The sequence below is a fragment of the Bubalus kerabau genome, chromosome 6 (genome assembly GCF_029407905.1).
Source record: "Bubalus kerabau isolate K-KA32 ecotype Philippines breed swamp buffalo chromosome 6, PCC_UOA_SB_1v2, whole genome shotgun sequence".
NCBI classification, from domain to species: domain Eukaryota; kingdom Metazoa; phylum Chordata; class Mammalia; order Artiodactyla; family Bovidae; genus Bubalus; species Bubalus kerabau.
This window is the reverse complement of record NC_073629.1, coordinates 85,488,699-85,511,910: the sequence shown is the minus strand read 5'-3', so window position 1 is coordinate 85,511,910 and position 23,212 is coordinate 85,488,699. Positions and strand designations below refer to the sequence as shown.

The window sequence follows — 23,212 nt, the reverse complement described above, 5'->3', positions numbered from 1 at the left end:
ACAGCCAAGACATGGAAGCAACCTAAATGTCAATCAACAAGGAGATGGAGAAGGAAGATGTAATATATACATACAATGGAATATTTCTCAGCCATTTAAAAGAATGGAATAATGCCATTTGCAGCAACATGGATGGACCTAGAGATTAGCATAGTAAGTCAGACAGAGAAATAGAAATTCGTATGTTAATAATATCCCTTATATGCAGAATTTTAAAAGACATGATACAAATGAATTTGCTTACAAAACAGAAACAGACTCACAGACAGAGAACTTATGGTTATGAGGCCAGGGTAGGGAAAGAGGAGGAGGAGATAGTTAGCGAGTTTGAGATTGACATGCACCCACTGCTATATTTAAAATGGATAACCAACAAGGACCTGCTGTAGAGCACAGGGAATTCTGCTCAAGGTTGGCTGGCAGCCTGGACGGGAGGGAAGTTTGGCGGGGGTGGGGGTAGGGGGCGGGAACTGATACATGTCTATATATGGCTGAATCACTTTGCTGTGCACCTGAAATTATCACAACATTGTTAATCAGATATCCTTGCATGCTCGGCTGCTTAGTTGCGTCTGACTTTACAGCCTCATAGATTGTACCCTGTCAGGTTGCTCTGTCCATAGGATTATCCAGGCAAGAAGAGTGGAGTGGGTTGCCATTTCCTCCAGGGGATCTTTCTGACCCAGGTATTGAACCTGCATCTCAGGACATATCCTGCATAGGCAGGCAGATTCTTTATGACTGAGCCACTTGGGAACCCCAGGCACCCCAATACAAGATAGAAAGTTAAAAGAATAAATAAATAAAAGTAGAATCACCATGAAATTCAGCAATCATAATATATAACCTATATGGGGAAAGAATCTGAAAGAAATGGATATACATATATAAAACTGAATCATTTTGCTATATACCTGAAACTAACACAGTATTGTAAATCAGCTACACTCCAATATAAAATAAAAGTTAAATTTTAAAAAGTACTTAATTTCTTCCATTTGAGGGGGGTTTATCATCTGTAAAACAATTCAGGAAATGTGCATCAGATGCTATTATCTAAGTACTTAGAAGAGAAGCTAAAGCAGAGGATATGGGGGAGGGGTCTGTCTTGAGAAGGTCCCATAGGTTTCCACTCTTAAAATGTGATTTTGGATATCAACACCTCTATGACTGGTTGTGTGAAACTAAATCGACCCTTTACCTCCCTGAGCCTCAGTGCCCCCATTTCAAATGAGACAATAATATTTACTTAAATATATGGTTGTAATTTATTGAGATGCTGCCTGTGAAAGAGTAAGGTCAGAAATGACCTTATAGCAGGGCATTAAGAACATGTGATGTACAAGCTTCCAGATGTACAAGCTCGATTTAGAAAATGCAGAGGAACCAGAGATCAAATTCCCAACATCCATTGGATCATTGAAAAAGCAACAGAATTTCAGAAATACATGTACTTCTGTTTCATTGACTATGCTGAAGCCTTTGACTGTGAGGCAGTTTTTGGTTTTTTTTTCCACAAAAAACTGTGGAAAATTCTTCAAGAGATGGGAATACCAGATCACCTTGACTGCCTCCTATAAAACTTGTATGTATATCAAGAAGCAAAAGTTAGAACCAGATATGAAACAACAGACTGGTTCCAGATTGGTAAAGAAGTACATCAAGGCTGTATATTGTCACCCTGCTTATTTAACTTATATCCAGAGTACATCATGCGAAATGCTGGGTAGGATGAAGCACAAGCTGGAATCAAGATTGCAGGGAGAAATAACAATAACCTCAGATATGCAGATGACACCACCCTTATGGCAGAAAGCAAAGAAGAACTAAAGAGCCTCTTGATGAAAGTGAAAGAGAAGAGTGAAAAAGCTTGCTTAAAACACAACATTCAAAACACTAAGATCATGGCATCTGGTCCCATCACTTCATGGCAAATAGATGGGAAAACAATGGAAACAGTGACAGACTTTATTTTCTTGGGCTCCAAAATCACTGTAGATGGTAACTGCAGCCATGAAATTAAAAGACACTTGCTCCTTGGAAGAAAAGATATGATAAACCTAGAAAGCATATTAAAAAGTAGAGACATTATTTTGCCAACAAAAGTCCATCTAGTCAAAGCTATGGTTTTTAAAGCAGTCACGCATGGATGTGATAGTTGGACCATAAAGAAAGCTGAGCACCAAAGAAGATGCTTTTGAACTGTGGTGTTGGAGAAGACTCTTGAGAGTCCCTTGGACTCCAAGGAGATCCAACCGATCAATCCTAAAGGAGATCAGTCTTGGGTGTTCACTGGAAGGACTGATGCTGAAGCTGAAACTCATTCTTTGGCCACCTGATGCAAAGAGCCAACTCATTAGAAAAGACCCTGAGGCTGGGAAAGATTGAAGGCAGAGGGGGAAGGGGATGACAAAGGATGAGATGGTGGGATGACATCACCAACTCAATGGACATGAGTCTGAGCAATTTCTGGGAGATGGTGAAAGACAGGGAAGTGTGGTGTGCTGCAGTCCATGGGGTTACAATGAGTCAGACACAGCTGAGCAACTGAACAACAACAAGAACACATGTGGGCTTCCCGGGTGGCTCAGACCATAATAAATCTGCCTGAAAAGCAGGAGACCCAGGTTCGATCCCTGGGCTAGGAAAATCCCCCAGAGAAGGGAATGGCTACCCACTCCAGTATTCTTGCCTGGAGAATTTCATGAACAGAAGAGCCTGGCAAGCTACAGTGTATGGGGTCACAAAGAGTCAGACACAACGGATGGACTAACACATTTTACCTTCAAGAACACATGTATTGGATCTAAACTACAACTCTGGGAGGTAGATATTTTGTAACTTCCATTTTATATCTAGATAAGGAAACAGTTTCAATTGAATTAAATTCCTTTTTCCATATTGCTCAGATAGGAAACAGTTGAGCAGAGGCTCAAACTCTGGACTACTGATTTTGAATCTTGGCTCCTTTCCACATGCTCTGTGTTTCTTTTCAAAAGCTTTCCTGGGGCTGCCCCTGCAAAAGGAGCTGTAGAATAATTAGAGGGTCCCTGAGGATTTATTCATGATGTCCCCAGAGAAAGGATCAAACCTGGTCATTCAGCAGATTATGAACCTACAAGGCAAAACTTAAACTACTTAGCATCTGCTAACTAAAAAATGTCACCTGCCATTAGAAGGATTAGGTCATTAGCCATCCTAGTTGCTGACCTTCAACATACCTGGAAAGGAGTTCAAGGTGGAGATCAGGAATGAGGCACTCTGTTTTGGGGGAAAGTGGCAGAACAGGCCCTTCAGACAGTCAGATATTTTCAGAAGATGATTTTATGAGCCCAAATTCCTGTATCTCCTCATATCTAGGAAATCACTGAAAACATTAATGAAGATTCCTGCTCCTCATGACTAGCAGTAACTTTCTGCAAAAATGTGTGCTTGGCTGTATCTATCCCCCTTCACTATAATCATATGTATTGACCTTTCCCTCTACCTCTTTGGGGGTTTCCCTGGTGGCTCAGACAGTAAAGAATCCACTTGCAATACAGGAGACCTGGGTTCAATCCCTGAATCAGGAAGATCCCCTGGAGAAGGGAATGGCTACCCACACCCGTATTCTTGCCTGGAGAATTCCCTGGGCAGAGAAGCCTGGTAGGCTACAATCAATGGGGTCTCAAAAGAGTCAGACACAATTGAGGACTAATGCTTTCACTTTCTACCTCTTTGGAGGAATTTCCCAGAGCTATCTAAAATGCTGTCTCCAAGGCCATAGTCCTCCTTTTGCCCTGAGTAAGACTTAAATAAAAATTCTTCACATTGTCCATTTTTCAGCTAACAAATCTTATCAAAGACATTCCATGGTCTTGCTCCTACCTACTTTTCCAGATACCTTCCTTGATGCTTCATCAGCTTGTATTTTGAGCTCATTACATTAAACTTGCATTTCCCAAAATATACCTACTGTTTTACACCCCTGAATTTTTTCACGCTACAAAAACCTCCCTTTTTTCCCTCTACTGTTTTTCTCCAAGTTAATTATTACTCTCCATAAGGCAATGGCAACCCACTCCAGTACTCTTGCCTGGAAAATCCCATGGATGGAGGGGCCTGGTAGGCTGCAGTCCATGGGGTGGCTAGGAGTCGGACATGACTGAGTGACTTCACTTTCACTTTTCACTTTCGTGCATTGGAGAAGGAAATGGCAACCCACTCCAGTGTTCTTGCCTGGAGAATCCCAGGGATGGGGAGCCTGGTGGGCTGCCGTCTATGGGGTTGCACAGAGTCAGATACGACTGAAGCGACTTAGCAGCAGCAGCATAATTCAGTTTAGGTGTTATCTCCTGTAAGATTTCTCTGACCTTCTTAGGCCAAATTGAAGGCATCCCCTCTTTGTACATAGTAACCTGACCAAACTTTATTATTGCACCAGTCATGCTAAAGTATAGATTTTGGTTTATAGTTCTTATCTACATAACTTTTTAATGGAAATTTCGCTGCAAGAAACAGAAGCCTATTCAAATTCTCTTAAGGCCACGTTGAAATAAAAAAGAAAAAAGAATAAATAGGGCTCAGGTCAGGATTGAGACCCTCCCAAGGACCAAAGCAAAAGGAATTCATGGACATCTGTATTCTACCATTTACACAATTCAAAGGCCAACTCCCTTAGAGTTTGTTCCTTTGATTCAAATTTTTATGAAACTGACTCACAGTATCTACCCATAGAGCAACAGCAGTGCCCAGAAGAGGGAATAAGCTATTATCAATGTGAACACCTGACCCTTTCCATCACCAGGGATGTGGGATGTTTCCAAGAAGTCATGTGCAGGCTGGACAGGGATGTGACCATGTAACCTAGAGATGGAGAGCTTCTCAGGAATAGGGACAGTATCTTAACCACCTTTATATTCCCCTTGGGTAGTTCAGTGGGAGATCAATGCAAGCACCCCATAAACATAAATAATGAGAGAGATGACTTTTACCATTCAGGAATCCTTCAGTCTTCCTTAACCCTCCTACCCCTGCATCTCCAAATAGATAAGACCTTGAGTTACAAAAGATTAATTTCATTTGGCCATCAGGCAGGAGTGCTCACTCAGCAATTTTTAAATGCAAATCCAATTGTGGATTGCTCACAAGGTAATTGTGCCTTATTTTCCTCTTTTTTTGTAAGAATTGACTAGTATGCAATTCCAAAGGATAATGACCACAACCAGTTATATTAAAATGTCAGATATAAAGTAGAAGTAATTATCTGTCCTTCAAGAAAGTCTTGATGTATGGAGCCAAAAGCCCATTATATAGTCCATTCATCAACATTTATTCAATACTTGCTATGTACACAAATATTGTAAAAATGCATAGGACGCTTTCAAAGAAAGGTGAAGACCAGCTTCTGCTCAGAGCGAATATAGGGCAAGGTAACTAGAAGAGATTGTTTGTAAACATGGAATAGATTATAGTTAATGACTCACACTGCTGCCATCGTATACTAAGTATTTGAAAGAATAGGAGGAGTTAGCTTGAAAAAAAAATTAAATAGAAAAACAGTACTTTAATAAGTACACAACCACTGTGTATTACACATCATTCTAGGCATTTGGTTTATTCCTGAGGATTTTGTATTCTTTGGCAGGATTATGGATAATCAGCAAATATGATAATTTCACATAGATGAGTTATGTGAAAAATAGAATAAGATGATTCAATAAAAGTGATCCTGTGCTTTAACTTGGTTTCTTTAGATAAGGTAGTCAGGAATGGCTTCTCTGAGCTGTATCTTACATGATAAGAAGGAGCTAGACATGAAAAAGTGTTGAAGCTCAAGAAACAGCAAATACAAAGTACTGAGAAATGAATGAGGTTAGTGTTCAAGGAAAAGAAAGAAGACTCATGAGAACAGAGAAGAAAAGTGATAAAGATGGATTCTGGCAACAGTCAGAACATGTACAATTTTTAGGACACAGGAAGAAGTTTGCATTGTTTTTTCTTTTTTTTTTTTTTTTTTTGATGTAGCAGAACATCATTGGAGGGCGTTAGGCAGGGAAGCAACTTGACATAATTTTAGAAATATCACTATAATTGCCATGGAGAGAAAAAAATTATGAACGAGAGGAGTTAAAAATTCCAATTGAAAAGAAAAATGATTTATTTTGGACTTACCAATGAGAGATTGGTGAAAAAAATCATGGAACTATTTTAGAATTTCAGTTCTTTTCAATTCAGTAGCTCAGTCGTGTCTGACTCTTTGTGACCCCATGAATCGCAGCACGCCAGGCCTCCCTATCCATCACCAACTCCCAGAGTTCACTCAGACTCACATCCAATGAGTCAGTGATGCCATCCAGCCATCTCATCCTCTGTCGTCCCCTTCTCCTCTTGCCCCCAATCCCTCCCAGCATCAGAGTCTTTTCCAATGAGTCAACTCTTCGCATGAGGTGGCCAAAGTACTGGAGTTTCAGCTTTAGCATCATGCCTTCCAGAGAAATCCCAGGGCTGATCTCCTTCAGAATTTAGGCTTAAACAAATGAATAGGTGGTGCCATTAACTGTGATGAAGAGGACTTTAGTGGAAAAATCAACATTTCATATTGGGGCAGATGAAGTTTGAGATATCACCTAGAAATATCAAATAGAGAGTGATAAAAAAAAGTGACTATAGTTCAGAGAAAGGTTAAGGTAGAATATTTGACACATAGATGATATGCAAAGCCATGGAATTATAATTATCTTCAAGTGCTTACAGAAAGATGTGTGCATGCTCAGTCTCTCAGTCATGTCTGACTTTTTGTGACCCCATGGACTGTAGCTCACCACGCTCCTTGTAGATGGGATTTCCCAGGCAAGAATACTGGAATGGGTTGCTACTTCCTCCTCCAGGAGATCTTCCCTACCCAGGGATTGAACGGGCATCTCTGGCAGCTCCTGCATTGGCAGGAGGATGCTTTACCACTAAGTCACCTGGGAAGCCCCACAGAAAGATGAAGTAGATTTATTTGCAGTTGTTGCCCAGCAATGATATCAGATACTAGTTGTTTGATAAAACATTTTGAAAATACAAATGTCTTGTTTCTGTTCCACGCATTTTTGACTTGGTAGGTCTGGGATTTCTATCCGTGGTGCAACCAACTATGCGTATGTCTTTTGTTAATCCCCTCAGGTGAATCTAAGATTGAGAATTACTGCTTTAAGGGCAGCATCACGATACATGAATACAGTTAACATCCTCTGGTGCTTCACTGAGGATTACAGAAGCCATTTCAGAATTGCTGTGTTAACAGTAGAATGGCTTGAACTAAAATACAGTTTGGATAACATTTCTTTGTCTCAGTTCTCCAACTCAAAATTGCCAAATTATTTTGGCTGTTACTTTGCAATATCTCATGTAGTGCATGTGGCCACCCTATGATAGCCTATCATGCCCTCTGTATACATTCTATATAGGTAAAATGAAGGAATTATGCAAAAGTTCTAATGTTGGAGCTGACAGACTTTCTTTAAAAGGGTCAGAGAGTAATATTTTAGGCTTTGTGAACTGTACAGTCTCTGGAGACACTATAACTCTGCCCTCGTAGTGAGGAAACAGCCATCACAATATGTAAATTAAAGGTTGTAGATGTGTTCCAATAAAACTTTCTTTAAAAATCAGAAAGTGAACAAGTTTTGGCTGTGGGCCATAGTTTGACAACCGCTGATCTAATGTATGGTGTGAGATATGAAAGAGGTCTCCAGTGGTACAGTGTGTACACAGATGACGGTGAAAGCTGGGATTTATCTGAACCACCTTTGCATTGCTCTTCAGTGCTATATTCTATAAAATTTTGGCAGCAGGAAATAAGAGAGTAGGATTACATAGCCAACTTCAAATTGAAGATTATGGCTGCATTTCTTCTCCTGGTCATGCTGTCCTTGCATATTGCATGCTATGGATTGCTGTCATGTTAGGAAAAGGTTGAAACTGGGAGCTGTTGCACTACTTTGATGTATTACTCTTAGTTATGTGACTTGGACAAGTTATTTAGTTTCATAAGTTCACATTCTTCTTCAGTAAATTAGGGGTAAAAATAGGGCATAAATTATTGGCTTATTGTGATGAATAAATTATAAAATAAATGATAGGCACTACAGTCTCTAGCAGAGCAAATATTCTCAAGTCATAATTAGATGTGGAATACAATTGTACATTTATACATATAAGGTCATAGGTAGAGATATTGGTTTATGAATAAACATAGCAGTATGGGAACCAAGATAGACATGGATGGATGAATAGGGAAAGAAAAATCTCCTGGCCACTGGAAGTGTTCAAGTGGAGACTGTATATTCATTATCTGTAAAAATTAAACCAGGAAATCCTCTGAACTTCTGATTTTATATTTGCAAACTGAGGATAGAATCAGGATACCTAGATGCTGCTTACCACTTTCTTTTTTTTTTTTTTTAACTTTACAATATTGTATTGGTTTTGCCATACATCAACATGCATCCGCCACGGGTGTACATGTATTCCCCATCCTGAACCCTCCTCCAACCTCCCTCCGCATAGCATCCCTCTGGGCCATCCCAGTGCACAAGCCCCAAGCTTCCTGTATCCTGCATCAAACCTGGATGGGCGATTCGTTTCTTATATGATATTATACATGTTTTAATGCCATTCTCCCAAATCATTCTCCCGAAACTGGAGCCTATTATACAGAGTGAAGTAAGCCAGAAAGAAAAACACCAATACAGTATACTAATGCATATATATGGAATATAGAAAGACAGTAACAACAACCCTGTATGCTTACCACTTTCAATTAAGGTTTCCTGTCAGGGCAAGGTTGAACATTTTGTATCTTAAGGAGACAGAATGCTATGTTAGGAGAATCTTGGACTTTGGCATCACACAGGCTTAAGTTTGAAATTCCAGTTCTGCTATTTTACTGTTTGACATTAGGCTAAGTGTTTCATGTCTCTTATCTATTCAAAGGGGATCATAATCTTTAAAAGGATTAAATTATTGTGTGTATAATTAATTTAATCCTTTTAAATATTATGATCCTCTTTAAATAAATAAGTCCCTGATAGCTCAGTTGGTAAAGAATCCGCCTGCAATGCAGGAGACCCTGGTTCGATTCCTGGGTTGGGAAAATCCTCTGGAGAAGGGATAAGCTACCCACTCCAGTATTCTTGGGCTTCCTTTGTGACTCAGCTAGTAAAGAATCTGCCTGCAATGCGGGAGACCTGGGTTCAATCCCTGGGTTGGGAAGATTTTCTGGAAAAGGGAATGACTACCCACTCCAGTATTCTGGCCTGGAGAATTCCATGGACTATATAGTCTGTGGGGCTGCAAAGAGTTTGACACGGCTGAGCGACTTTTGCCTTCATTGTGTGTGTGTGTGTGTGTGTGTGTGTGTGTATAAATATATTAGTGCACATATATATTTACACACACACACACACGGGCATGTTCATATGCTCAGTCATGTCTGACTCTTTGTGACCCTATGGACTGTAGCCTGCCAGGCTCCTCTGCCCATGGAATTTTCCAGGCAAGAACACTAGGGACTGTAGTCTGCCAGGCTCCTCTGTCCATTGGACTTTCCAGGCAAGAATTCTGGAGTGAGTTGCCATGCCCTCCTCCAAGGGATCTTCCCAACCCAGGGATTGAACCTGGGTCTCCTGCATTGGAGGCAGATTCTTTACCACCTGAGCCACCAGGGAAGCCCTATATTAGTGTATATATATGCCACACACACATATACATCCATATATATACAGAGAGAGAGAGAGAAAGATCTACTGGCACACAGTGGATAATATTACTTTCCTCTCCAGCATTTTCTTTTTATTCTGAATACCCTTCTATACATTTCATGTGTCACCTAACGAGGTTCCTACCTTACGTTTCCTCCTTAATCCTCCCATTTTCATTATCAAGAACAAAATTAAGTTTCTATCAAGTGCTCACTGACATTACTCTGGCATCTGAACTATCCGATGTGACATACAAAAAACTTTAATGTGTAGACATGCTAATCAGAAGGGAAATGTCAAATCTGCATACATTTCAAGTGACCCAACAATATTTACCTTCAAGCTAAGTCTCCTATTTTTCTGACAATTGCCTCATTGAGGAAGTGACTCATTCAGCATACCAAGCCTGATTCCATACAAGAACTTTACCTCAGACTGGTTTGAAAGCATCAAAAAGATGAATGTCACTGCCTTACAATTAGTAACAAGCCTAATTTGATTTGACAAACGATGTTGAATTTAAAGGGGTCACTAACCATTAGAGCTGTCGAGGACAAAGAGTGCCTTGAAGGTGGATCACAATGGAATGTTTAAACAGTTTGTTATGCAAATTTGCTTTCTACCTGTCAGGGGTGGGTAAAGCATAGTGATAGAGGGCTGGTGGGAAGGCCATGTCCAGAATTGATGACTGTCTGGCACAGTTCTTAGTTGTCGCAGAGATAGTCTTGCAGAGCCCAGGTCAAAGACCTGCCACCTTCATTACCCAGGAGGCTTAGATAAGCACAACTTCCACCAACAGTATGAGACAATTCTCTTCCATTTTCCATATCCATTTTCCATGGTCATCAAAGCAAGTAAGAGTAAACTGAGTTCAAAGCAAGCATCCCATGGAATACCAACTCCTGAATTAGTGAATCATCTCTCAAAGAGATTGATGGATCCTCTGGAGGGTGAAACTGACATCTAGAGGGAAGTGAACATGTCACAGTCCAGGGCGTACCTCTGTCTCTTGTCCCATAGGCAAGCCTTTATCTCTTTAACTGTTCACTCTCCATTTTAACTAAATAATTTATTTTAGTTTTTAATCAAAATCTCCTTAAGGAAGTCTGTGTCTTCATGTATGCCACAAACAGTAATTGTATCTTAGCATTTGTTCCATGGGGAGGGCCTTCATCTTTTGGTGGCTCCGCAATCCCACTTTCTCTGTGAGTGTGATGTCACCATGGAGCTGGGAAGGTTTGACCTGGCCCACTCTGTCTCCTGGCTGGTGCTTGAACTGAAGCAGGTCTCCTCACCTGGAACAGAAGAACAGAGACCATAATATTCCTGTGCAATTCAGTGCATCCCTGTATCTGCAGTAGAGCAGACATCCCAGGTGTTCACCTCCTTCATGATACTGTTCCTTACACTCAATTTATGATAATCAGATTGGTCCTGAAGGGCTCTGTGAGCCATGGTGCAAACATTAGGTACTATCCTAGTGAAATAGGAAGCCAGTGGAGAGTTTTGAGCAGTGTCTTCTTTTACAACATGTGGACAACGATATGCTCTCAGAGGGCCATTGTGAAATAATGTATGTAAAGCACATAGCAGAAGGCCTCTTACATAATTGGTACACAATAAATGTTTGCTACCACATTGATGTCCATTAAATTCATAGCCTCTTTACCTTGGCCTTTCCTATATTTTATTTCATTTCTCTTTCTTTTGGTGGAAGGGAGAGTACATAATAAATCAAAAGGATGCCCTTGCTCTTGAAAGCCTGATATATACTTATGAATAGTCTAACAAAAACCTAACAGTTCCAGACTACACATGCTTTTAGCAACTGAACCAAAGCCAGACTTCTTGTTTTTAATATCTTCGTGGCGGGAGCTAAGAACATTTTGTGACTGAAGGAAAGTTAAAGTTGAGTGTGACTGGCCTTTGCCCACTAATTCAATCACCAAATACATATGGAAGACCTCCATAAAGTTCAATGGCTTTTAACCCAAAAGTCCTGGATCAAATGTCAGCTCTGCTCTTTACTTAATGTGTGACTGTGAGTTAATCACTTAATTTCTCCCAAGTCTATTTCCTCATATTCAAAATGGGAATACTTTAGAAGAGACTTTGTTGTAGGGGCTAAAACGACAAGGAAGAAAAACCCAGCATCACTTGGTGTGAGAAGTCATAGAATAACACAAATAATTTTTAAATGTGGGCATCCATCATCTTTAAATTTTTTAAATGCCCATTATGTGGGCAAGCATCATCTTCCTAGATGAACTAATTGCGAAGTAGGAATAATTTAGTTCAAAGTTCTACTACCTTGGAAAATTTAATTTCAACAATTGAGCATCCACTAGTAAAATTACTCTGATAATCCCTCTGAAAGATGTAACCCTGAATAACATCTGGCTCAGTTAGGACCCTTTAGGACAAAGCTCCATCCTAGCAAAGCATGCTGGGAAGCACCTGAAAGGGAAATCCAGCTTTCCATCTGGGTTCAGGAATGGGTATCTACACTATCCCATTTCACATGTCCATATCTTTCTTACTTTCTTTATCACTAACCCTTATGCTGCTGCTAAGTTGAGTCAGTCGTGTCTGACTCTGTGTGACCCCATAGACGGCACCCAACAGACTCCTCTGTCCCTGGGATTCTCCAGGCAAGAATACTGGAGTGGGTTACCATTTCCTTCTCCAATGCATGAAAGTGAAAAGTGAAAGTGAAGTCACTCAGTCATGTCCAACTCTTAGCGACCCCATGGACTGTAGCCTACCAGGCTCCTCCATCCATGGGATTCTCCAGGCAAGAGTACTGGAGTGGGGTGCCATTGCCTTCTCCCACTAACCCTTATACTACATCTATAAAGTAAATATTTTTATCTCTCTTTTACAGATGAGAAATGGAGATGCAGTAAGTGGAAAGCACTCATCTAGTGTTTTCCAGTTGGCTAAGTGGTAGGTCTGAATTCTTTTGATTTTGATTTTGGCAAAGATTTATAAGATACCTACTTTGAATCAGATACTGTCATAGGTACCAGGGCTATAAGGGTGGGCAAAACATGCCTGACCGCTTGGAGTTTACATTCAAGATTTGAACTCAGATCTGACCTGCTCTGAAACTTCCATCTTTCATCCAGACCCAGTGCTTCATTGCAACAGTGCTGTGTGGGGAGAGGATCCTGACCCCAATTCGGTGAGTGACGATGGTCCCATTATGCCATTTTTATTCTCTTTCTGATTTAATCAGAACACTTGGTTAAATTAATATATAGCTTAGTCATGCATATGATCTTTTTTCCCCAAACATTTTTTTCATGGGGCTGTCAGTTTTTCAAACTAGCTTGATTTATACAGATATTTTATCCAGAAATAAATTGAATTAATTTAAAATGCAGAATAGAAAAGACTGCCAGTGTGCTAACAGCTCCATTTCCCTGATTAAGAGGGCTCTGTCCAAGATGACATAAAGAATAAAGCCCTCACTGGCCTAAAATTCATTTGGATGATGGTCCTAGAAGAGAGATTCTAGAAGAACACTGTCTTGTCTGAAGAATAGAAACCTATCCCAAGTCCTGTTGCCAGACTGATTTTCAAAAATATTACTTTGTACATGCACTTTGGTCAAAAGCTTTTGTGGTTTTTCTATGCTTGCAGAATAAAAATTCCAAATCCCTAAAGTTGTCATTCAAAGTCACAAATTTTTCTCAAACTTCTTTAGTCTTATCCCTCACCCTGACACTTTCCCAAATTTTGGGAGGTGAAGATTGGAATTTGAGGTCCCCACTGTTATAGAGTAGAGGTGTTACCTTAACCAAGTCACTTTGCCCCTCAGAGTTTGCTTTATCTTGATCTATTCTTTAAAAGGAGATAATGGAATTTGTTCTCTCCTCCCTTAGATCTGAGGAGGAGCTCAAGTAAGGCAAAAAATTTTATAAACAGTAAAGTACAATGTGCAAACCACCTTGCAATATCTTTGCCTCACCCACAATGATCAACTCTTCTTCCCATATATAACCATACACATGTCTGTTACGTGTCCTTTCTCCCTTTATGCCACATGCATGCCCCCTCCTCCCTGGCTGTCTAAATAAGAGCTTGTCTTTCTTCAGAAGCTTGATCCTAAAAGAAATTAGTTGTTTAACTATCCTAGCCCTCAAGAGAATCTCCTCCTCTATTGATCTGCCATGGTTTCATGCACGTAGGACTCGATCTTTGCTACCTTTTTGCTGTCATTCTTCAGCGTCTCACCAATTAGCTTGTAAATCCCACAGGAGAGATTGAATTTTGCAGTAATCTGTGTTATTGCATAAAATATGAATTAGATTCAGCTAATACTTATTGCATGCCTACAACATGCCTGCACTGCATCAAGGACAATGGTTTGCTTCCTCACCATCTCCTTTACTCCTAAGACAGATATTACTCTTATTCACAATTTACACACACACAGACGAAGATTCAGAGGAGCTAACTCTTCATTGTTCCACATCTCATAGCTAGTACATGGCAGAGCTGAAACCTGATTCCAGGGCAGATTTCAAAGCCCATGTTCTTTTCACCAAAATATGCCGTCTCCTTTATGAAGTGTCGGCTGATGCCCATGCTAATCGTGATGATGGTAGGTAACTGGGGCATCAAATGGGGTCTCTAGTAGCTCAGAGCACTAACCATCTGGACCTGATTATAACTGACCATACGGATTCATATCTGACTATTCATCCTACAAATATATATTTCTCTGGCTTTTATTTTTTATATAGGTTAAGCATATAAAAGTACAGGAAATGATATGGAATAAAATCTGTAATTCAAAACTTAAATGCCCTTATCATTACAATTTTAGTTATTTTTAACTCCTCATGCTCCAGTTTCCTCATATGAAATGTGAGAACAGAATTACCAGTCCCACAGGATTGTGCAAAGATCAGTTGAGATGTATAAACAGAAATCTGCATTAGTAGTTGTTATAATAATAGTGGGAAATGAGCAGGAATGATATCCAGTAACAGCTAGTTAATTCTAATTTATTGTGTGTGCCAACATCAAGTAAATATTCTCTTTGTAAAATCTCTGAATAGAGAATAATCTAGGCAATTAAGAGTTCACAGAAATTTGTATGGAGATAAAAATGATTCAGAATAGTTATAAAAAGCAAAGTCTTCATAGAAATCTTTAAGTATTTTTAAAACCTGCACTCTAATGTGCTTTCTGTTACTAGAGAATTTCTACCATAGGGTTATATATTGTCTAGGAGGATAAGGGGACCATTTCTGAGTGGGTTTGTGTCAAATATACTTACATATTTAATGCTACTAAGTACACGCCCATATGTGTGCTATTGACAGAATGGGGCAAGAGAGACAGCTTTCATCAGCTAGCTCTGGCTGCTATAATAAAATACCACAAACTTTGTGGCTTAAACAACAGAAATTTATGTCTCAGCATTCTGGAAGGTGGAAGTCCAAGATCAATGTGTCAGGTCATCTGGTTCCTGAATTTTAGTCTTCTTGCTGTGTTTCAGCACTGGCTCCCTGATCTTTACTTCTAAGGACACTAACCTCATTCTGAGGACTTCATCTTCAAGACCTAATCTAAATCTAACAAATTCCCAAAGACCCCATCTCTATCACATTGGGTGTCAGGATTTCAACAGATGAATTTGGGTGAGGTGTAAGACACACATTCAGTCCATAGCACTGTGTGAGGTGAAGTCACAGACAAGTGATACATTCGCTCTGCCATCAAAATAACTTCTCTTCCAATGCGTGGTCAGTTGTGTGTCTGGAAGGCAAAGGATGGAGACTAATGGAATTAGTAGGGGAGAAGCTTTCTAATTAGACACAATATGGGACTAGAAGATATGTATCTGTTGCAATACATGAATGAATTAATATATAATTTAAATAATTCCATTGAATTGGAGCTGCTAGGATTTCCAAACTAGATTTCCCTCTACTATATGGACAGGACCTCATCAATCTTATCCCCCAGTGTCTATGTGGCTCTATTTCCTAAAATCACACAAATCTTAGATTTGTAATCTTTGGTAATGTAATGTCACAAAGAAATTGCTTTTCTCCTGTTACTATTCAGTTCAGTCATCCTCATATATGCTTACTCTTTACTAGTCACTTGTGTTATTTCATTTTCTTCTGTTTTGCATTTCCTGTGGAATATCAATGTCTTTTTACTAATTTCTAAGAATTCATTTATAACTAAGGATGTTAACCAATTGTTATGTAGTACAAATGAAATATATTTTATTGCCATCAATTTGCTATGGTATTTTGTTTTTTGGTTGTGTATTAAAATAGAATCATGTAGTGTTATAAAACAAAAGAAAGGAAAAAATCTTACATAAAACTCTAATATATGAATAGCAGAAGTAGAGTATATCCAGTTTAAATGAAGATGCAGGGACCAGACTTTTTTCTTGGCCTCTGTAGTAGTCTACTAGGGCTGCCATAACAGAATACCATAGACTGGGTGGGTTAAACAACAGACATTTATTTTCTGATAATTCTGGAGCCTGGACAACCAAGATCAAGTCATCAACAGTGTTGGTTTCTGGCGAGAGTTCTCTTCTTCCCTTGACAGTGGTTACTTTCTGAATGTGTCCTCTCATGACCTTTCCTCTGTGCACATACCTTCCTGATGTCTCTTCTTCATATAAGGACACCAGTCTTAGGACTTCCCTGGTGGTTCAGATGGTAAAACGTCTGTCTACAATGTGAGAGACCTGGGTTCGATCCCTGGGTTGGGAAGATTCCCTGGAGAAGGAAATGGCAACCCACTCCAGTACCCTTGCCTTGAAAATCCTATGAATGGAGGAGCTTGGTGCAGGCTACTATCCACGGGGTCGCAAAGAGTCGGGCACAACTGAGCGACTTCACTCACTTAGTGAATTAGGACCCCATCCATATGACCATATTTAACCTTAATAACCTCCTCAAAGGCCCTATCCTCAAATACAGTCACGCTGGAGGTTAGAGCTTTAACATACAGATTTTGGAGAGATGCCATTCAGTTCATCTTCCATACTGTTTACATAGTCTGTAAGGCATTTTTAAGAAACTCTAATAGTTTATGGAGAAAAGTATGAAAATCATTGGTCTACATCATCAATGGCTCACCTATATCACTCAAACCTTTTAGAATATTACAGTGGATTGACCAGTGTTTCTCATTGGTTTGTGTTTATTTCTTCTTACTAGAATTAAGTCAACAATGACTAGAAAGCAGTTTAAGTAAATGGGATCTGGTTAGCAGGAAATAATTCACTTAACTAAATGCACCTATTTCCAAGGACATTTTCTCTGGATTTGGCCAGGTCCACACAGATTTTAGACTCTACAGTGTTGAGCTTTTCTGTGCTGTGTGCAGCAGCCAACAAATGCCTTGTGTGCATTTAAAAAGGGGCATTAAGAGTCTACTTTACCTTCCTTTCTGGAGGCTTAGGTAAAACTCTTTGATTGGCTGGGAAAAAATACTAAATATAAATCCTGAATTATCTTTAGTGTTATCAGACACTATAAAGGATATATAAACTACTCTATGTAGCAGACGATAAAAAGAAATTTACAAGAAAGCATCATTATGACCTTCAAAGTTACAAAATTTGTAGTAGCAGAATTAAATTTGTAGTAACCAAGATTAAACTTCAGATTTTTGATCCAAAGCTACCATCTCTCCACTAAATCACACAACCAATAGAAAAGACATTGCTGTGTCTTTTTATAGCTAGACCACAACTAGAAATCATGTGGCTTCCTATGTGATTTGCATAAGAAAATTAAAACTTTAATGGGGTAGAATGGAAATACTAAACCAAATTTATAAACTGATCTCTATTTTATAAATTAATTGGTAAATGTAACCTTCTTTCTTAATAGAAAAGTTCTTTTTTTTTTCTCAAAATGTCATCAGTGCCAACTCTGAATTCCATAAAGTGTTAATGAAAAGCTGTGGAGAAAGTGTTTTCAAATTCATACTTGCATGAGAAAATTACAGATATCTGGATATATGCCAGAACCTCAAAGATAGGGCAAACCTGGTATCATTTCCAAAGATGATAAATAAGCGCATCCCAGGAAATTAAGATGTTTATGTATGACTTTATCCCTGGCAAGATAACTGGTCATAAACAGATTTCTTGTTAGCATGTGAGAAAAGCAAAGTGATCACATGGAGTCATCATGGATTCACTTGGGAAAGAGTCTACCAAACAAACCTCGTAAAGTTAATATGACATTTAAAGTTAATACGACATTATCTTTGACAAGTAACAGAATGTCACAAAAATCTGTAATGCAGCAAAGTCTAGTAGCACATAACAAAATCTCTCATGATATCCTTATGGACAAGATGAGGTCATTAGCATTAGCTGTAATACTGAATAATAGTTGGTAGAACAATTATAATTATTGATGTTAACTCTTTGCTATCGTAACCACTAGGTCAGTGGACCTTGTTTTCCTGGGAATGAAGAGAGACAGCAACGAGGGGGGAGAGTCTTTGAAAATAGAAAAACGTAGAATGAAACTAGCAGCATCAGGGCTACATGCAAAGAGTGGTATGTCCATTCAGTGCAGTCCAGTGTCAAGAATCAGAGAAATAATATCTTTGAGGACTGGGCAGTTCTGTAGCTTCAGAAGCATAGAATGGAGAAGGCAAATGATTCCACTCCAATTATAAGTCCTTCCAGGAATCCCACTCAGAAATAAAGTACAAGAGACAAAAGCAGGTTACACTGTCGCCCCTCTTACCAGGGGAAAACTGCTGCAGGATTTAACAGAAAAGCTAACTCTGCGTAATAGACAATGTGCTCAACAAGATCACCAATCACCTCCACATTATTAAAGTTTCCATTCTCCATCTTCATCTTTATTGGTGTTTCAGCAACACTCCCTATGCACTACAAGCTCCTGTTGGTTTTCAGGACAGCAACCTCCCCGGCCACTCTTTGTCACTCTCCTTCACTCATTTCCCCTTGTCTTAATATTGAGGTATCCCAGAAGCAACTCCTTCATTGTCTTCTCTTCTTTATGTACACTCACTACCCTAGAGAACTCATCCAATTTCCTGGTTTGAAATTCCATCTATATTTTGACGTCTCAAATTATTATCTCTAGCCCAAACCTCTCTCCTGAAGTCCAGATTCATATATCCAACTTCTTACTCGACATCTCCATTTTCATGTCTAGTAGAGATTAAATCCAAAATTAAACTCTGTTTTCCCTCTGAAACTCTCTCCATCCACAGTCTTTTCCATCTCAATTTCTAGCAACTTGCTCCTTCCAGTTGCTGAGGCTAAAAATCTTGGAATCATTCTTGACTCCTCTCTTTATTCCTTGCATACTGTCTGCCAGGAAATTCTATTGGATCTATTTTCAGAATACATCTAGAATCTGATTGGTTCTTGTTGCTGCTACTATTTCAGGCCAAAGTACTGAAACTTTCCCCTGAACTCTTGCAACAACTTCCTAATAGGTCTTCCTACATCTAACCTTGTTTCCCTACAATATGTTCTCAGGAAAAGTGCCACAGTGATTCATTTAAAATTTAAAGATCATTTCATTACATTATTCAAAACCTGCCAATAGCTCTCAATTTCACTCAGAGTAAAAGCCAAAGTCACTCAATGCTTACCAAACCCACTATTACCTAGCTTTCCATTAATTCTCTGTCCTTTACTACTCCCCCATTTGTGACCCTGCTCCTTGCTGTTTCTCAAAGATGCTGGACTCACTCCCAGCTCAGAGCCTACCTGGAATTCTATTCCTTCTGCCTGGAATTCTCTTACCTCCAATAACCAGGTGATTCAATTCCTCACTTCTGTCAAAAAGTTACTCAAATTTCACCTTCTTCTGGAGGTTCGCCTTGAACAGTTTGCTTAATACAACAATCTGTCTACCCACTCCATGAAACTCTCATCTCTTACACTTCTATTTTCCTTTTTTCATTGTAATTATGATCTCATAATTTACCTAATTTACTTGTTGGTTGGTTTTAATGTTTATTACCTATTTCTCTCTGCTAGAACAGTAACTCCATGAAGACAAAGTCCTTTATCCATTTTCTCATTGATATACTTCAAACATGTAAAAGTGTACTTGGAACATAGCAATCAATAAATATTTGTTGAACTAATGCAGTTTAGAACCTTCCTCACATTCATCTTTTCCCCATATCCTAGATTTAAGACGATGAGAGCTCTGCATTCTCCTACGAAGACAGAGAAGCTTCTGCTACTGAAGAAATACAAGCAAAAGGATCAAAATCTGAGAACAGGGGAAATCTGGACCAGGTGCCAGATGAGAGGATCAGAAAAGCCCTTTAACCATTTGACCAGGAATTGCCAATTCTCTTTCTTCATCTTCAGTTCTAGAAAGGTATTGATATAATGGCTGGTTGTCTCTTCCTTGGTTTGGAGGTCAAGGAACCCTACTCTTGTAAGTGATTCACACTCTTTTCCACTAACTGGGATAAAGTAAGGACCCAACCAGTTTTGCCAGAATAAAGGAGGGATGATAGATTGATGTCAACCCATCACCATTCAGTTTTACTCCCATTAAGGGTAGTTGGCAATGGCACCCCACTCCAGTACTCTTGCCTGGAAAATCCCATGGACAGAGGAGCCTGGTAGGCTGCAGTCCATGGGGTCACTAGGAGTTAGACACGACTGAGCGACTTCACTTTCATTTTTCACTTTCATGCATTGGAGAAGGAAATGGCAACCCACTCCAGTGTTCTTGCCTGGAGAATCCCAGGGACAGGGGAGCCTGATGGGTTGCCATCTCTGGGGTCACACAGAGTCGGACACGACTGAAGCAACTTAGCAGCAGCAGCAGCAGCAGCAAGGGTAGTTGGCACAATGGTACAGGATGATCTAAAAAATCTGTCAAGGTCACATGATTCCCTCGGGAACTCCTAAAAGTTTACCTTCTATCTCTATGAACCTAACTATGAAGTCATAGTTAGGTTTCTTCTCCCCATGGGATTTCTTTGGAAGGAATGATGCTAAAGCTGAAACTCCAGTACTCTGGCCACCTCATGCGAAGAGTTGACTCATTGGAAAAGACTCTGATGCTGGGAGGGTTTGGGGGCAGGAGGAGAAGGGGATGACAGAGGATGAGATGGCTGGATGGCATCACTGACTCGATGGACGTGAGTCTGGGTGAACTCTGGGAGTTGGTGATGGACAGGGAGGCCTGGCGTGCTGTGATTCATGGGGTCACAAAGAGTCAGACACAACTGAGCGACTGAACTGAACTGAACTGAACTTTTCTTTTGGATGTCCCTTAGGCATTGACCTTTTCTCCTTTGGGACAGAAACTTCATGCTTATTTTATTGTATAGCCTCAAACATTACAAAAGTCACCCAAATCATCCCTAAATCATACCAGTTATCTGAAATTCTACCTTGTCAGATTTGTTCCATATTCAGCTCCTGCTGAATGAGAATGAGAATTTTCCTAGGAATGACAACCTAGAAGAAATATTTCAATGGTTTTTACTATCTTCTTTATTTGGTTCAAATTTATTCAATATATTCCCTCAATGGCTTGAATAATTACATGACAACATGCTTGTCAAATTTGCAGGTGACAAACAGCAAGTATAAATAGCTCTTATTTTAAATGATACACTCAAGAATCCAGAATAACTCAAGCAATTTAAGAAAAGATGATAATAAAGTGATAATTCATAGAGGTGACTAGGCCAACACCTGACACACAGTAGGCATTCTATAAATGCTTGTGGTTGTATACAGAGGTTATAAAAACCAATAATAGATGCATAGGTTTATTGGATGATAAATGCCATAAGAGTCAGTTCTGTGACAAAATGGGGCTATTGCTAGTGAGAGCACACCAACAATTATTGTGTTGATTTGTGGGATTCACATTTTTCAACTAATGTTGACAAATTTGAGTGATACCTGAGAAAAATGATTACGAAACTGAAAGATTATACACTGATTTATTCATTCATTATGTAGTCTGGAGTGCCTATTCTTTAAAAGCCTTGGGCTAGTCATTAAGGATACAGACTGTTTCCTTAGCTATATGTAATAGCTAAAAAAACTGAATATATAACTCATTATTTTGCCATTGTTATTAATATTAAAATAAAATGTTATGGCATCCTTTAATAATACATATAAATAGTAACATAATATTAAGCATAAATTGACATGATTTTGAGCAAACTCTGGGAGATAGTGAATGACAGGAAAGCCTGGTATGCTGCCATTCATGGGGTTGCAGAGTTGATCACAACTGAACAACAACAAAAATCATATCATATTGCTACTGTAATAAATACAATAATATATTATGATGTAATCTTACATGTCATACTAATAATATGGAAATAACTTTATTTGACCCCATGTTATTGATTAATAATAGTAACAGGAGATGCTGGAGACAAGGGTTTGATTGCTGGGTCAGGAAGATCCCCTGGAGGAGGGCATGGCAACTCACTCCAGTATTCTTGCCTGAGAATCCCATGGACAGAGAAGCCTGGTGGGCTACAGTCCATAGGATGGCAAAGAGCTGGACACAACTAAGAAACTTAGCATGCACATACTTAATAAATACTTTTTGGCATGCCAATCTTTCCCTTATCACAATTCCAATGGAAGCTAGGACACAATTTCTATGACAGCCTTCTATTAAAGTCTTTAAAATAAGAAAAAATACTCTAAATATGGAATCCTTCTGAAAGGTTGCACTTTTCCACAATCATTATACTTTTCTTGTTCACACCTTATTTGATGCTAATTCTTTAGTATGTGCCTTTACTGAGTTTTTCTAAAGCGTTCAACATACTTTCATTGAAACAAAAGCTATCCTTCTTTTTAAGTATTATTTTATTGCTGTTGTTGCTTAGTTGCTGAGTCATGTCTGACTCTTTTGTGACCCCAAGGATTATACCCTGACAGACTCCTCTGTCCAAGGAATTTCCTAGGCAATAATACTAGAGCAGGTTACCATTTCCTTCTCCAGGGGATCTTCATGGACCAGGGATCAAACCTGGGTCTCCTGCATTACAGGTGGATTCTTTACCACTGATCCAACAGGGAAGCCCCTAATATTTTGTTAGCTTGAGTAATATTTACTCAAATTATATATCTATAGTGAAAACTCTGAGCTTCCCAGGTGGTCCTAGTGGTAAAAACCCACTGCCAATGCAGGTGACATTTAGAGATGTGGGTTCCATCCCTGGGTTGGGAAGATCCCCCGGAGGAGAGCATGGCAACCCATTACAGTATTCTTGCCTGGAAAATCCCATGGACTGGAAAATCCCATGGACAAGGAGCCTGGTGGGCTACAGTCCATAGCATCACAAAGAGTCAAACATGACTGAAGCAACTTAGCACACACACACAGTGAGAATTCCAATGGTATAAGGAATTTGGTAACTAACGCAAGTGACTCTGCAAAAGCATATGTCAGTGATTGGAGCAGAAGTACAATTGAGCATCA

General features: G+C 39.4%; 2 long non-coding RNA genes and 1 other non-coding gene across 3 annotated transcripts in view; all 3 read right to left on the bottom strand.

The window, feature by feature from the left end:
• The window catches only part of LOC129655363 (uncharacterized), a 60,767-nt gene that overhangs the window by 4,717 nt on the left and 32,838 nt on the right, over positions 1–23,212 (bottom strand). The gene's annotated exons all lie outside the window — the stretch shown is intronic.
• Positions 9,624–9,695, bottom strand: TRNAW-CCA (transfer RNA tryptophan (anticodon CCA)). The gene has a single exon. It is a non-coding gene; the product is annotated as a tRNA-Trp (tRNA).
• LOC129655362 (uncharacterized) overlaps positions 9,794–23,212 on the bottom strand; it is a 32,001-nt gene continuing 18,582 nt past the window's right edge. The window contains exon 3 of the long non-coding RNA XR_008715928.1: positions 9,794–11,023. This is a non-coding gene — a long non-coding RNA (uncharacterized LOC129655362). The remainder of the gene's footprint in view (positions 11,024–23,212) is intronic.